The 10,000-nt window shown below is 41.6% G+C and overlaps 18 non-coding genes across 18 annotated transcripts; all 18 read right to left on the reverse strand.

Moving 5' to 3' along the window:
• Positions 1–4,601: 4,601 nt before the first annotated feature.
• On the reverse strand, positions 4,602–4,720 carry LOC115182149 (5S ribosomal RNA). Its single transcript, XR_003873632.1, has one exon. It is a non-coding gene; the product is annotated as a 5S ribosomal RNA (ribosomal RNA).
• Positions 4,721–4,881: 161 nt separating this feature from the next.
• Positions 4,882–5,000, reverse strand: LOC115182174 (5S ribosomal RNA). The gene has a single exon (XR_003873656.1). It is a non-coding gene; the product is annotated as a 5S ribosomal RNA (ribosomal RNA).
• A 161-nt stretch (positions 5,001–5,161) lies between these two features.
• On the reverse strand, positions 5,162–5,280 carry LOC115182137 (5S ribosomal RNA). The gene has a single exon (XR_003873630.1). It is a non-coding gene; the product is annotated as a 5S ribosomal RNA (ribosomal RNA).
• A 161-nt stretch (positions 5,281–5,441) lies between these two features.
• LOC115182150 (5S ribosomal RNA) lies at positions 5,442–5,560 on the reverse strand. Its single transcript, XR_003873633.1, has one exon. It is a non-coding gene; the product is annotated as a 5S ribosomal RNA (ribosomal RNA).
• A 161-nt stretch (positions 5,561–5,721) lies between these two features.
• LOC115182188 (5S ribosomal RNA) lies at positions 5,722–5,840 on the reverse strand. Its single transcript, XR_003873669.1, has one exon. It is a non-coding gene; the product is annotated as a 5S ribosomal RNA (ribosomal RNA).
• Positions 5,841–6,249: 409 nt separating this feature from the next.
• On the reverse strand, positions 6,250–6,368 carry LOC115182151 (5S ribosomal RNA). Its single transcript, XR_003873634.1, has one exon. It is a non-coding gene; the product is annotated as a 5S ribosomal RNA (ribosomal RNA).
• Positions 6,369–6,529: 161 nt separating this feature from the next.
• Positions 6,530–6,648, reverse strand: LOC115182168 (5S ribosomal RNA). Its single transcript, XR_003873650.1, has one exon. It is a non-coding gene; the product is annotated as a 5S ribosomal RNA (ribosomal RNA).
• Positions 6,649–6,809: 161 nt separating this feature from the next.
• LOC115182152 (5S ribosomal RNA) lies at positions 6,810–6,928 on the reverse strand. The gene has a single exon (XR_003873635.1). It is a non-coding gene; the product is annotated as a 5S ribosomal RNA (ribosomal RNA).
• A 161-nt stretch (positions 6,929–7,089) lies between these two features.
• LOC115182153 (5S ribosomal RNA) lies at positions 7,090–7,208 on the reverse strand. Its single transcript, XR_003873636.1, has one exon. It is a non-coding gene; the product is annotated as a 5S ribosomal RNA (ribosomal RNA).
• Positions 7,209–7,369: 161 nt separating this feature from the next.
• On the reverse strand, positions 7,370–7,488 carry LOC115182154 (5S ribosomal RNA). The gene has a single exon (XR_003873637.1). It is a non-coding gene; the product is annotated as a 5S ribosomal RNA (ribosomal RNA).
• A 161-nt stretch (positions 7,489–7,649) lies between these two features.
• On the reverse strand, positions 7,650–7,768 carry LOC115182169 (5S ribosomal RNA). Its single transcript, XR_003873651.1, has one exon. It is a non-coding gene; the product is annotated as a 5S ribosomal RNA (ribosomal RNA).
• A 161-nt stretch (positions 7,769–7,929) lies between these two features.
• On the reverse strand, positions 7,930–8,048 carry LOC115182155 (5S ribosomal RNA). The gene has a single exon (XR_003873638.1). It is a non-coding gene; the product is annotated as a 5S ribosomal RNA (ribosomal RNA).
• A 161-nt stretch (positions 8,049–8,209) lies between these two features.
• On the reverse strand, positions 8,210–8,328 carry LOC115182156 (5S ribosomal RNA). Its single transcript, XR_003873639.1, has one exon. It is a non-coding gene; the product is annotated as a 5S ribosomal RNA (ribosomal RNA).
• A 161-nt stretch (positions 8,329–8,489) lies between these two features.
• Positions 8,490–8,608, reverse strand: LOC115182171 (5S ribosomal RNA). Its single transcript, XR_003873653.1, has one exon. It is a non-coding gene; the product is annotated as a 5S ribosomal RNA (ribosomal RNA).
• A 161-nt stretch (positions 8,609–8,769) lies between these two features.
• On the reverse strand, positions 8,770–8,888 carry LOC115182157 (5S ribosomal RNA). The gene has a single exon (XR_003873640.1). It is a non-coding gene; the product is annotated as a 5S ribosomal RNA (ribosomal RNA).
• A 160-nt stretch (positions 8,889–9,048) lies between these two features.
• Positions 9,049–9,167, reverse strand: LOC115182182 (5S ribosomal RNA). Its single transcript, XR_003873664.1, has one exon. It is a non-coding gene; the product is annotated as a 5S ribosomal RNA (ribosomal RNA).
• A 409-nt stretch (positions 9,168–9,576) lies between these two features.
• LOC115182166 (5S ribosomal RNA) lies at positions 9,577–9,695 on the reverse strand. The gene has a single exon (XR_003873648.1). It is a non-coding gene; the product is annotated as a 5S ribosomal RNA (ribosomal RNA).
• Positions 9,696–9,856: 161 nt separating this feature from the next.
• LOC115182172 (5S ribosomal RNA) lies at positions 9,857–9,975 on the reverse strand. The gene has a single exon (XR_003873654.1). It is a non-coding gene; the product is annotated as a 5S ribosomal RNA (ribosomal RNA).
• Between the last annotated feature and the right edge of the window lie 25 nt (positions 9,976–10,000).

Genomic DNA, 10,000 nt, shown 5'->3' on the forward strand with positions numbered 1-10,000 from the left:
GAGTTTTAAAAGAAATTTTCGCTCCTTTCCCATCCCATAAAAAATCAACTAAAATCGTATTCATTTCAGATAAAACCCATTCTGGTACGTCTAAAACATTCATGACATGAATAAAAATTGACATCAGCAATGAATTTACAACAATTACTTTCCCTTTTAATTTCAATGCCCTCCCCCTCCACATATTTACCACCTTCCTAACTTTGTTTATAACTCCACTCCATGTCAGATCTCTCGCTTCCTGTTCCTTCACCCCTAAAAACACACCTAACACCTTAAAATAATCATTTACCATTTTAAAAGGAAAAGTCCCCTCATTAATCTTCCCAACATACATTATTACTGACTTCTCCATATTCACTTTTGCTCCTGAGGCTTGCTCATATACTTTAAAACACTCCATCACCCTTTTAACACTTCCCTCATCTCTAACTGTTATTGTGGTATCGTCTGCATATTGATGAATTAAACTAAAACCTCCTTGCGGAGTCTCTACACAATTTATAAAATGATCTTTTTTAAGGTATGCCGCTAAGGGTTCTACCGATAAAACAAACAATAAAGCTGATAAAGGGCATCCCTGTCTCACTGATCTCTCAAGAATAAAAGAATCTGTTAAAACCCCATTACATTTAACCCTACTTTTAGCCTTTCTATATAATAATTTTATCCATCCTATTATTCTATTTCCAAACCCATATTTTTCTAGTACCCTAAACATAAAATCATGTTCCACCCTGTCAAAAGCTTTATTAAAATCTATACTTAAAACAATTCCCCCTATCTTATCACTATTCATTTTATTTATCACATCTCTAAGTGTATTTATGGTATCTGCTATATCTCTTCCTGGCACACTATAATTTTGTGTAGGTGCTATAATATCATTTAAAACCATCTTCATCCTATTTGCCAGTATCTTAGCTAAAATCTTATAATCTGAGTTTAATAAACTAATTGGCCTATAATTTTCTAGTTTCAATTTGCTCCCCTTATTTTTATATAAAATCGATATCAGCCCTGTCACCATGGAGTCTGAAACATTATTATTATCTTCCATATATTGATATACTTCCAATAAAATCGGTGCTAAAAGACTTTCATACATTTTATAAAACTCTGCAATTAGTCCATCTACTCCAGGACTTTTATTTATTTGTAAACCCTTAATTGCATCTTTCACTTCATCCACTGTTATCTTCCTATCACACATTTGCTTATCCTCAACACCAATTTGCACATCCACACTATTTAAAATCTCTTTTACACACCCCTCATCCACCTCCCCTTTCTTAAATAAATCCTTATAAAAATTCTGTACAGTTTCTAATATCTCAACATAATCATTTACCACTTCACCCTTTACATTCTCAATCTCATTAAAATATGATTTCATCTGTTTAGTTTTCTCTAAACCAAGAAAAAATGACGTACATTTCTCCCCTTCTAAAACATATTTTGCCCTACTTCTAATAATTGCACCCTTACACTTATCTATTTCACATTTGCTCAATTGTGCTTTTAAATCTAAAAACCTTTCAATATTATAGTTAGGATCAATATCACATTTCCTCATTTCTTCATTCAGTTTTGTTCTTAAAAAATGTTCTTCTCTTGTCATCCTACTCCTCTTCTTCCTTGCATATCTAATACTAAAAACTTTTATTTTTTCCTTAACATTTTCCCACCACTGACACTTATCATTCCCTTTTTGCTTATCCTCCATTTCATGTTCTATCAAAGATTTAAGTTGTTTCCCGTATTCCTCATCACCTAAATACCCTGCATTCATACACCATATTCCCCCCCCTTTCCTTTCCTTATCTAACCCCACCGAAAATGTTAACCCAGCATGATCACTAAAAGTTGTAAAAATATATTTAATATCTTTCATAAAATTCCTTAACCCTTCATTTACTAAAACCAGATCTATCCGTGTCTGTTTCAATTCCCCTAAAACCACCTGCCTTCTAGAAAATTCTCTCTTGTTCGGATTCTCGTCCCTCCATATATCAATCAAATTATTTTCAAACATCATCTTCCTTAAAACCCCCCTAGATACGTCACTTCTAAAAATAGCTCCCCTTGTCATATCTAGTCTATCCATTTTTACATTAAAATCCCCAACTAAAATACAGTTACCCTTGCACCATTTCCCTAATTCTAAAAATAAATTCCTTCTCTCTATTTCATTATTCGGCGCATAAATATTTATAATTCTAAAAACCCTACTCATATACTCAAAATCTAAAATTAAAATCCTCCCATTATTATCATTATATATCTTCTTCACATTTTCTACTACATCCTTCCTTAATAAAATTGCAACCCCACATGAATTCCCCCTGCCATTGTTTACATAAATAAAATCCCTCCATATTTTTTGTACTTCTAAAACACACATATTATCCCAGTGCGTCTCTTGAATACATAAAATTTCAGAATTCTTCATTTGTACTATTCTATTAAATTTTCCTATTGTTCTCACACCATTTGCATTTATCGACATTATTTTGACCATACTAATAAATAATAAAATTATAAAATATAATTTCATTATGCTCTACCTTTTATCCAGTTTCTTTCCTCTTCCACCCTTTCTCTCCCCCCCTCCCGCTGCTTTCCTCTTCCTGTATCCTCCTGTCGTTCTTTCAAACTTTTCCCCATCATCCGTGTCCGATATCTCCTCCAAGTCCATCTCATCCAGCCAACTTGTCTTCTTTACACCCTCATCCGTCCTGCTCCCCGCGCTCATCGCCGCCTCCAATACAGTCGCCGTGCTCCCCGTGTTCATCGCCGTTTCTGGAATATTCGTTGTGCTCCCCGTGTTCATCGCCGTTTCTGGTATGTTCGTTGTGCTCCCCGTGTTCATACCCGTCTCTGTTATTGTCATTAAATTTAAACCCCTCTCCATTTCTTCACCCCCCGAGGTACTTGTTTGTGCTGTGCTTTCCCCCAAAACCTGTGAGTCCCCCGTGCTTCCCCCCAGTCCACTCCCCCCCTCCTCCTGAAAACTCCATCTTCTTATTTCCGAATCCATGCTGCTCCCAATTTCGTTCATCTTCTGGTCTTCCTTCTTCTCCCTTCTTCCTTCCTCCGTCTCTCCACCCTCCACCACGTCCTCTCCTCCATCTTCTTCTCCTTCTTCCGACAGTACAACTGCTTCCTCGAATAGTACTTGACTCCCCTCTTCAGTCATAACCTCTCCACAGTTGCACTCCGTCAATCTCTTTCTGCATCTGCCACAAAAATTCCTTTCCTTTTCTCCGATACATTCTCTAGCGTAATGGCCTTGATTACCGCACTTAAAGCACTTGAATTCAGGGCAGTCTTTGACTATGTGCCCTGGTTGAATACACAACCGACAAACTCTGACCTGTTTGTCATGAATAACCCTGAAGTATTCAATTCCCTCCAGCGTCTCAATTTTTGTGGAATATGGCAATGATTGGACTTTTTCCGTAAATTTAACTTTACAAAAACGTGTCCCGTCAACCACCTCCGTTCCAGGCCAAACTCTCCTCCTTATCTCCGAGACGGCCGTTACTCCCCAGCTACTCAGCTTGTCCAGTATAACTTTATCTTCTATATATACCGGGAGATTCATAAAAGACACCACCAATTCATTGACATTCACATCTCTCGCCAGAATCCTGGTGTCCTTTATCCTTAAACCGTCCATTAGACGTTCTTTACCTTTTCCGTTTCTCATCGTAATTTCATACTTCTTGTCTCCTTTCATTCGGCATCCCACCACCTCTCCACACGTCTCCTTAATTGCTCTCAGTAATTCCATCGTCGTCACCTTTTCTTCTCCCACCAACTCAATTGCCACCGTGTATTCTTTTCCATATTTCATTCCTCCTTTATTTTCATTATCTTTCCGTTGCGCATTTTCGTTGTCCTTGTCCATTCCGTTTGTCGTTGCCATGTTGTCCGTCATTGTAAATCAAAAAATGAAACCGAAAAAAACCTCCCCCAAGCAGCAAAACTGCAGGGGGGGAAAACTAACCAAACTTAAAACTATTCAAATGAAAAAACAAAAAATTATATGTCAAAATCCAAAAAAATAAACAAAAATAGCTCTCGAGCAAACACTCTCAAGCAAACACTCGCTCACAGCTCAATTACTCGCACCTGTCGTCACTTCTCCAATCAGGAATAGCGCCCCCAGGCTGGTATGGCCGTAAACGATAAACAATCTCTTGGTAGAACATATATAGTCAAAGTGAGTCTGATAAACAGACATTGCATTTTCACCAATTAGATAAGCAGCTTGAACTTTGTGTCACTGAAAAAGTAGAAGAAATTACAAACACTGTAGCCATCACTTTATAGCACAGGTAGTTGGATAAAATACAAACTTTATTTCTTTTCATCATTTGAACAGGGTAAGGGAGCACAAAGCACACACAAGCTGCATTCAGCAACAATGTTATTATTTGTCTTATAAATACAAGGCAGATGCTAACTGACAACACACGGAACTTTGATCCTATTAAAAAGGCAGGAAGCTGCATTTAGTCAATTCATCATTAAATGCTTACTACAATGCAGTGTTGCTGATGAAATAGTGTAAGAGCACACCCTCGTGGACAAAAAGCTTACAGCACCTGGTATTCCCAGGCGGTCTCCCATCCAAGTACTAACCAGGCCCGACCCTGCTTAGCTTCCGAGATCAGACGAGATCGGGCGTACCCAGGCTGGTATGGCCGTAAACGATAAACAATCTCTTGGTACAACATATATAGTCAAAGTGAGTCTGATAAACAGACTGCATTTTGCAGCAGGAAGCTGCATTTAGTCAATTCATCATTAAATGCGTACTACAAGGCAGTGTTGCTGATGAAATAGTGTAAGAGCACACCCTCGTGGACAAAAAGCTTACAGCACCTGGTATTCCGAGGCGGTCTCCCATCCAAGTACTAACCAGGCCCGACCCTGCTTAGCTTCCGAGATCAGACGAGATCGGGCGTACCCAGGCTGGTATGGCCGTAAACGTTAAACAATCTCTTGGTACAACATATATAGTCAAAGTGAGTCTGATAAACAGACTGCATTTTGCAGCAGGAAGCTGCATTTAGTCAATTCATCATTAAATGCTTACTACAAGGCAGTGTTGCTGATGAAATAGTGTAAGAGCACACCCTCGTGGACAAAAAGCTTACAGCACCTGGTATTCCCAGGCGGTCTCCCATCCAAGTACTAACCAGGCCCAACCCTGCTTAGCTTCCGAGATCAGACGAGATCGGGCGTACCCAGGCTGGTATGGCCGTAAACGATAGACAATCTCTTGGTACAACATATATAGTCAAAGTGAGTCTGATAAACAGACTGCATTTTGCAGCAGGAAGCTGCATTTAGTCAATTCATCATTAAATGCTTACTACAAGGCAGTGTTGCTGATGAAATAGTGTAAGAGCACACCCTCGTGGACAAAAAGCTTACAGCACCTGGTATTCCCAGGCGGTCTCCCATCCAAGTACTAACCAGGCCCGACCCTGCTTAGCTTCCGAGATCAGACGAGATCGGGCGTACCCAGGCTGGTATGGCCGTAAACGATAAACAATCTCTTGGTACAACATATATAGTCAAAGTGAGTCTGATAAACAGACTGCATTTTGCAGCAGGAAGCTGCATTTAGTCAATTCATCATTAAATGCTTACTACAAGGCAGTGTTGCTGATGAAATAGTGTAAGAGCTCACCCTCGTGGACAAAAAGCTTACAGCACCTGGTATTCCCAGGCTGTCTCCCATCCAAGTACTAACCAGGCCCGACCCTGCTTAGCTTCCGAGATCAGACGAGATCGGGCGTACCCAGGCTGGTATGGCCATAAACGATAAACAATCTCTTGGTACAACATATATAGTCAAAGTGAGTCTGATAAACAGACATTGCATTTTCACCAATTAGATAAGCAGCTTGAACTTTGTGTCACTGAAAAAGTAGAAGAAATTACAAACACTGTAGCCATCACTTTATAGCACAGGTAGTTGGATAAAATACAAACTTTATTTCTTTTCATCATTTGAACAGGGTAAGGGAGCACAAAGCACACACAAGCTGCATTCAGCAACAATATTATTATTTGTCTTATAAATACAAGGCAGATGCTAACTGACAACACACGGAACTTTGATCCTATTAAAAAGGCAGGAAGCTGCATTTAGTCAATTCATCATTAAATGCTTACTACAAGGCAGTGTTGCTGATGAAATAGTGTAAGAGCACACCCTCGTGGACAAAAAGCTTACAGCACCTGGTATTCCCAGGCGGTCTCCCATCCAAGTACTAACCAGGCCCGACCCTGCTTAGCTTCCGAGATCAGACGAGATCGGGCGTACCCAGGCTGGTATGGCCGTAAACGATAAACAATCTCTTGGTACAACATATATAGTCAAAGTGAGTCTGATAAACAGACTGCATTTTGCAGCAGGAAGCTGCATTTAGTCAATTCATCATTAAATGCTTACTACAAGGCAGTGTTGCTGATGAAATAGTGTAAGAGCACACCCTCGTGGACAAAAAGCTTACAGCACCTGGTATTCCCAGGCGGTCTTCCATCCAAGTACTAACCAGGCCCGACCCTGCTTAGCTTCCGAGATCAGACGAGATCGGGCGTACCCAGGCTGGTATGGCCGTAAACGATAAACAATCTCTTGGTACAACATATATAGTCAAAGTGAGTCTGATAAACAGACTGCATTTTGCAGCAGGAAGCTGCATTTAGTCAATTCATCATTAAATGCTTACTACAAGGCAGTGTTGCTGATGAAATAGTGTAAGAGCACACCCTCGTGGACAAAAAGCTTACAGCACCTGGTATTCCCAGGCGGTCTCCCATCCAAGTACTAACCAGGCCCGACCCTGCTTAGCTTCCGAGATCAGACGAGATCGGGCGTACCCAGGCTGGTATGGCCGTAAACGATAGACAATCTCTTGGTACAACATATATAGTCAAAGTGAGTCTGATAAACAGACTGCATTTTGCAGCAGGAAGCTGCATTTAGTCAATTCATCATTAAATGCTTACTACAAGGCAGTGTTGCTGATGAAATAGTGTAAGAGCACACCCTCGTGGACAAAAAGCTTACAGCACCTGGTATTCCCAGGCGGTCTCCCATCCAAGTACTAACCAGGCCCGACCCTGCTTAGCTTCCGAGATCAGACGAGATCGGGCGTACCCAGGCTGGTATGGCCGTAAACGATAAACAATCTCTTGGTACAACATATATAGTCAAAGTGAGTCTGATAAACAGACTGCATTTTGCAGCAGGAAGCTGCATTTAGTCAATTCATCATTAAATGCTTACTACAAGGCAGTGTTGCTGATGAAATAGTGTAAGAGCACACCCTCGTGGACAAAAAGCTTACAGCACCTGGTATTCCCAGGCGGTCTCCCATCCAAGTACTAACCAGGCCCGACCCTGCTTAGCTTCCGAGATCAGACGAGATCGGGCGTACCCAGGCTGGTATGGCCGTAAACGATAAACAATCTCTTGGTACAACATATATAGTCAAAGTGAGTCTGATAAACAGACTGCATTTTGCAGCAGGAAGCTGCATTTAGTCAATTCATCATTAAATGCTTACTACAAGGCAGTGTTGCTGATGAAATAGTGTAAGAGCACACCCTCGTGGACAAAAAGCTTACAGCACCTGGTATTCCCAGGCGGTCTTCCATCCAAGTACTAACCAGGCCCGACCCTGCTTAGCTTCCGAGATCAGACGAGATCGGGCGTACCCAGGCTGGTATGGCCGTAAACGATAAACAATCTCTTGGTACAACATATATAGTCAAAGTGAGTCTGATAAACAGACTGCATTTTGCAGCAGGAAGCTGCATTTAGTCAATTCATCATTAAATGCTTACTACAAGGCAGTGTTGCTGATGAAATAGTGTAAGAGCACACCCTCGTGGACAAAAAGCTTACAGCACCTGGTATTCCCAGGCGGTCTCCCATCCAAGTACTAACCAGGCCCGACCCTGCTTAGCTTCCGAGATCAGACGAGATCGGGCGTACCCAGGCTGGTATGGCCGTAAACGATAGACAATCTCTTGGTACAACATATATAGTCAAAGTGAGTCTGATAAACAGACTGCATTTTGCAGCAGGAAGCTGCATTTAGTCAATTCATCATTAAATGCTTACTACAAGGCAGTGTTGCTGATGAAATAGTGTAAGAGCACACCCTCGTGGACAAAAAGCTTACAGCACCTGGTATTCCCAGGCGGTCTCCCATCCAAGTACTAACCAGGCCCGACCCTGCTTAGCTTCCGAGATCAGACGAGATCGGGCGTACCCAGGCTGGTATGGCCGTAAACGATAAACAATCTCTTGGTACAACATATATAGTCAAAGTGAGTCTGATAAACAGACTGCATTTTGCAGCAGGAAGCTGCATTTAGTCAATTCATCATTAAATGCTTACTACAAGGCAGTGTTGCTGATGAAATAGTGTAAGAGCACACCCTCGTGGACAAAAAGCTTACAGCACCTGGTATTCCCAGGCGGTCTTCCATCCAAGTACTAACCAGGCCCGACCCTGCTTAGCTTCCGAGATCAGACGAGATCGGGCGTACCCAGGCTGGTATGGCCGTAAACGATAAACAATCTCTTGGTACAACATATATAGTCAAAGTGAGTCTGATAAACAGACTGCATTTTGCAGCAGGAAGCTGCATTTAGTCAATTCATCATTAAATGCTTACTACAAGGCAGTGTTGCTGATGAAATAGTGTAAGAGCACACCCTCGTGGACAAAAAGCTTACAGCACCTGGTATTCCCAGGCGGTCTCCCATCCAAGTACTAACCAGGCCCGACCCTGCTTAGCTTCCGAGATCAGACGAGATCGGGCGTACCCAGGCTGGTATGGCCGTAAACGATAAACAATCTCTTGGTACAACATATATAGTCAAAGTGAGTCTGATAAACAGACTGCATTTGCAGCAGGAAGCTGCATTTAGTCAATTCATCATTAAATGCTTACTACAAGGCAGTGTTGCTGATGAAATAGTGTAAGAGCTCACCCTCGTGGACAAAAAGCTTACAGCACCTGGTATTCCCAGGCTGTCTCCCATCCAAGTACTAACCAGGCCCGACCCTGCTTAGCTTCCGAGATCAGACGAGATCGGGCGTACCCAGGCTGGTATGGCCGTAAACGATAAACAATCTCTTGGTACAACATATATAGTCAAAGTGAGTCTGATAAACAGACATTGCATTTTCACCAATTAGATAAGCAGCTTGAACTTTGTGTCACTGAAAAAGTAGAAGAAATTACAAACACTGTAGCCATCACTTTATAGCACAGGTAGTTGGATAAAATACAAACTTTATTTCTTTTCATCATTTGAACAGGGTAAGGGAGCACAAAGCACACACAAGCTGCATTCAGCAACAATATTATTATTTGTCTTATAAATACAAGGCAGATGCTAACTGACAACACACGGAACTTTGATCCTATTAAAAAGGCAGGAAGCTGCATTTAGTCAATTCATCATTAAATGCTTACTACAAGGCAGTGTTGCTGATGAAATAGTGTAAGAGCACACCCTCGTGGACAAAAAGCTTACAGCACCTGGTATTCCCAGGCGGTCTCCCATCCAAGTACTAACCAGGCCCGACCCTGCTTAGCTTCCGAGATCAGACGAGATCGGGAGTACCCAGGCTGGTATGGCCGTAAACGATAAACAATCTCTTGGTACAACATATATAGTCAAAGTGAGTCTGATAAACAGACTGCATTTTGCAGCAGGAAGCTGCATTTAGTCAATTCATCATTAAATGCTTACTACAAGGCAGTGTTGCTGATGAAATAGTGTAAGAGCACACCCTCGTGGACAAAAAGCTTACAGCACCTGGTATTCCCAGGCGGTCTTCCATCCAAGTACTAACCAGGCCCGACCCTGCTTAGCTTCCGAGATCAGACGAGATCGGGCGTACCCAGGCTGGTATGGCCGTAAACGATAAACAATCTCTTGGTACAACAT

This window comes from Salmo trutta, unplaced genomic scaffold (assembly GCF_901001165.1).
Source record: "Salmo trutta unplaced genomic scaffold, fSalTru1.1, whole genome shotgun sequence".
In the NCBI taxonomy this organism is placed as follows: Eukaryota; Metazoa; Chordata; class Actinopteri; order Salmoniformes; family Salmonidae; genus Salmo; species Salmo trutta.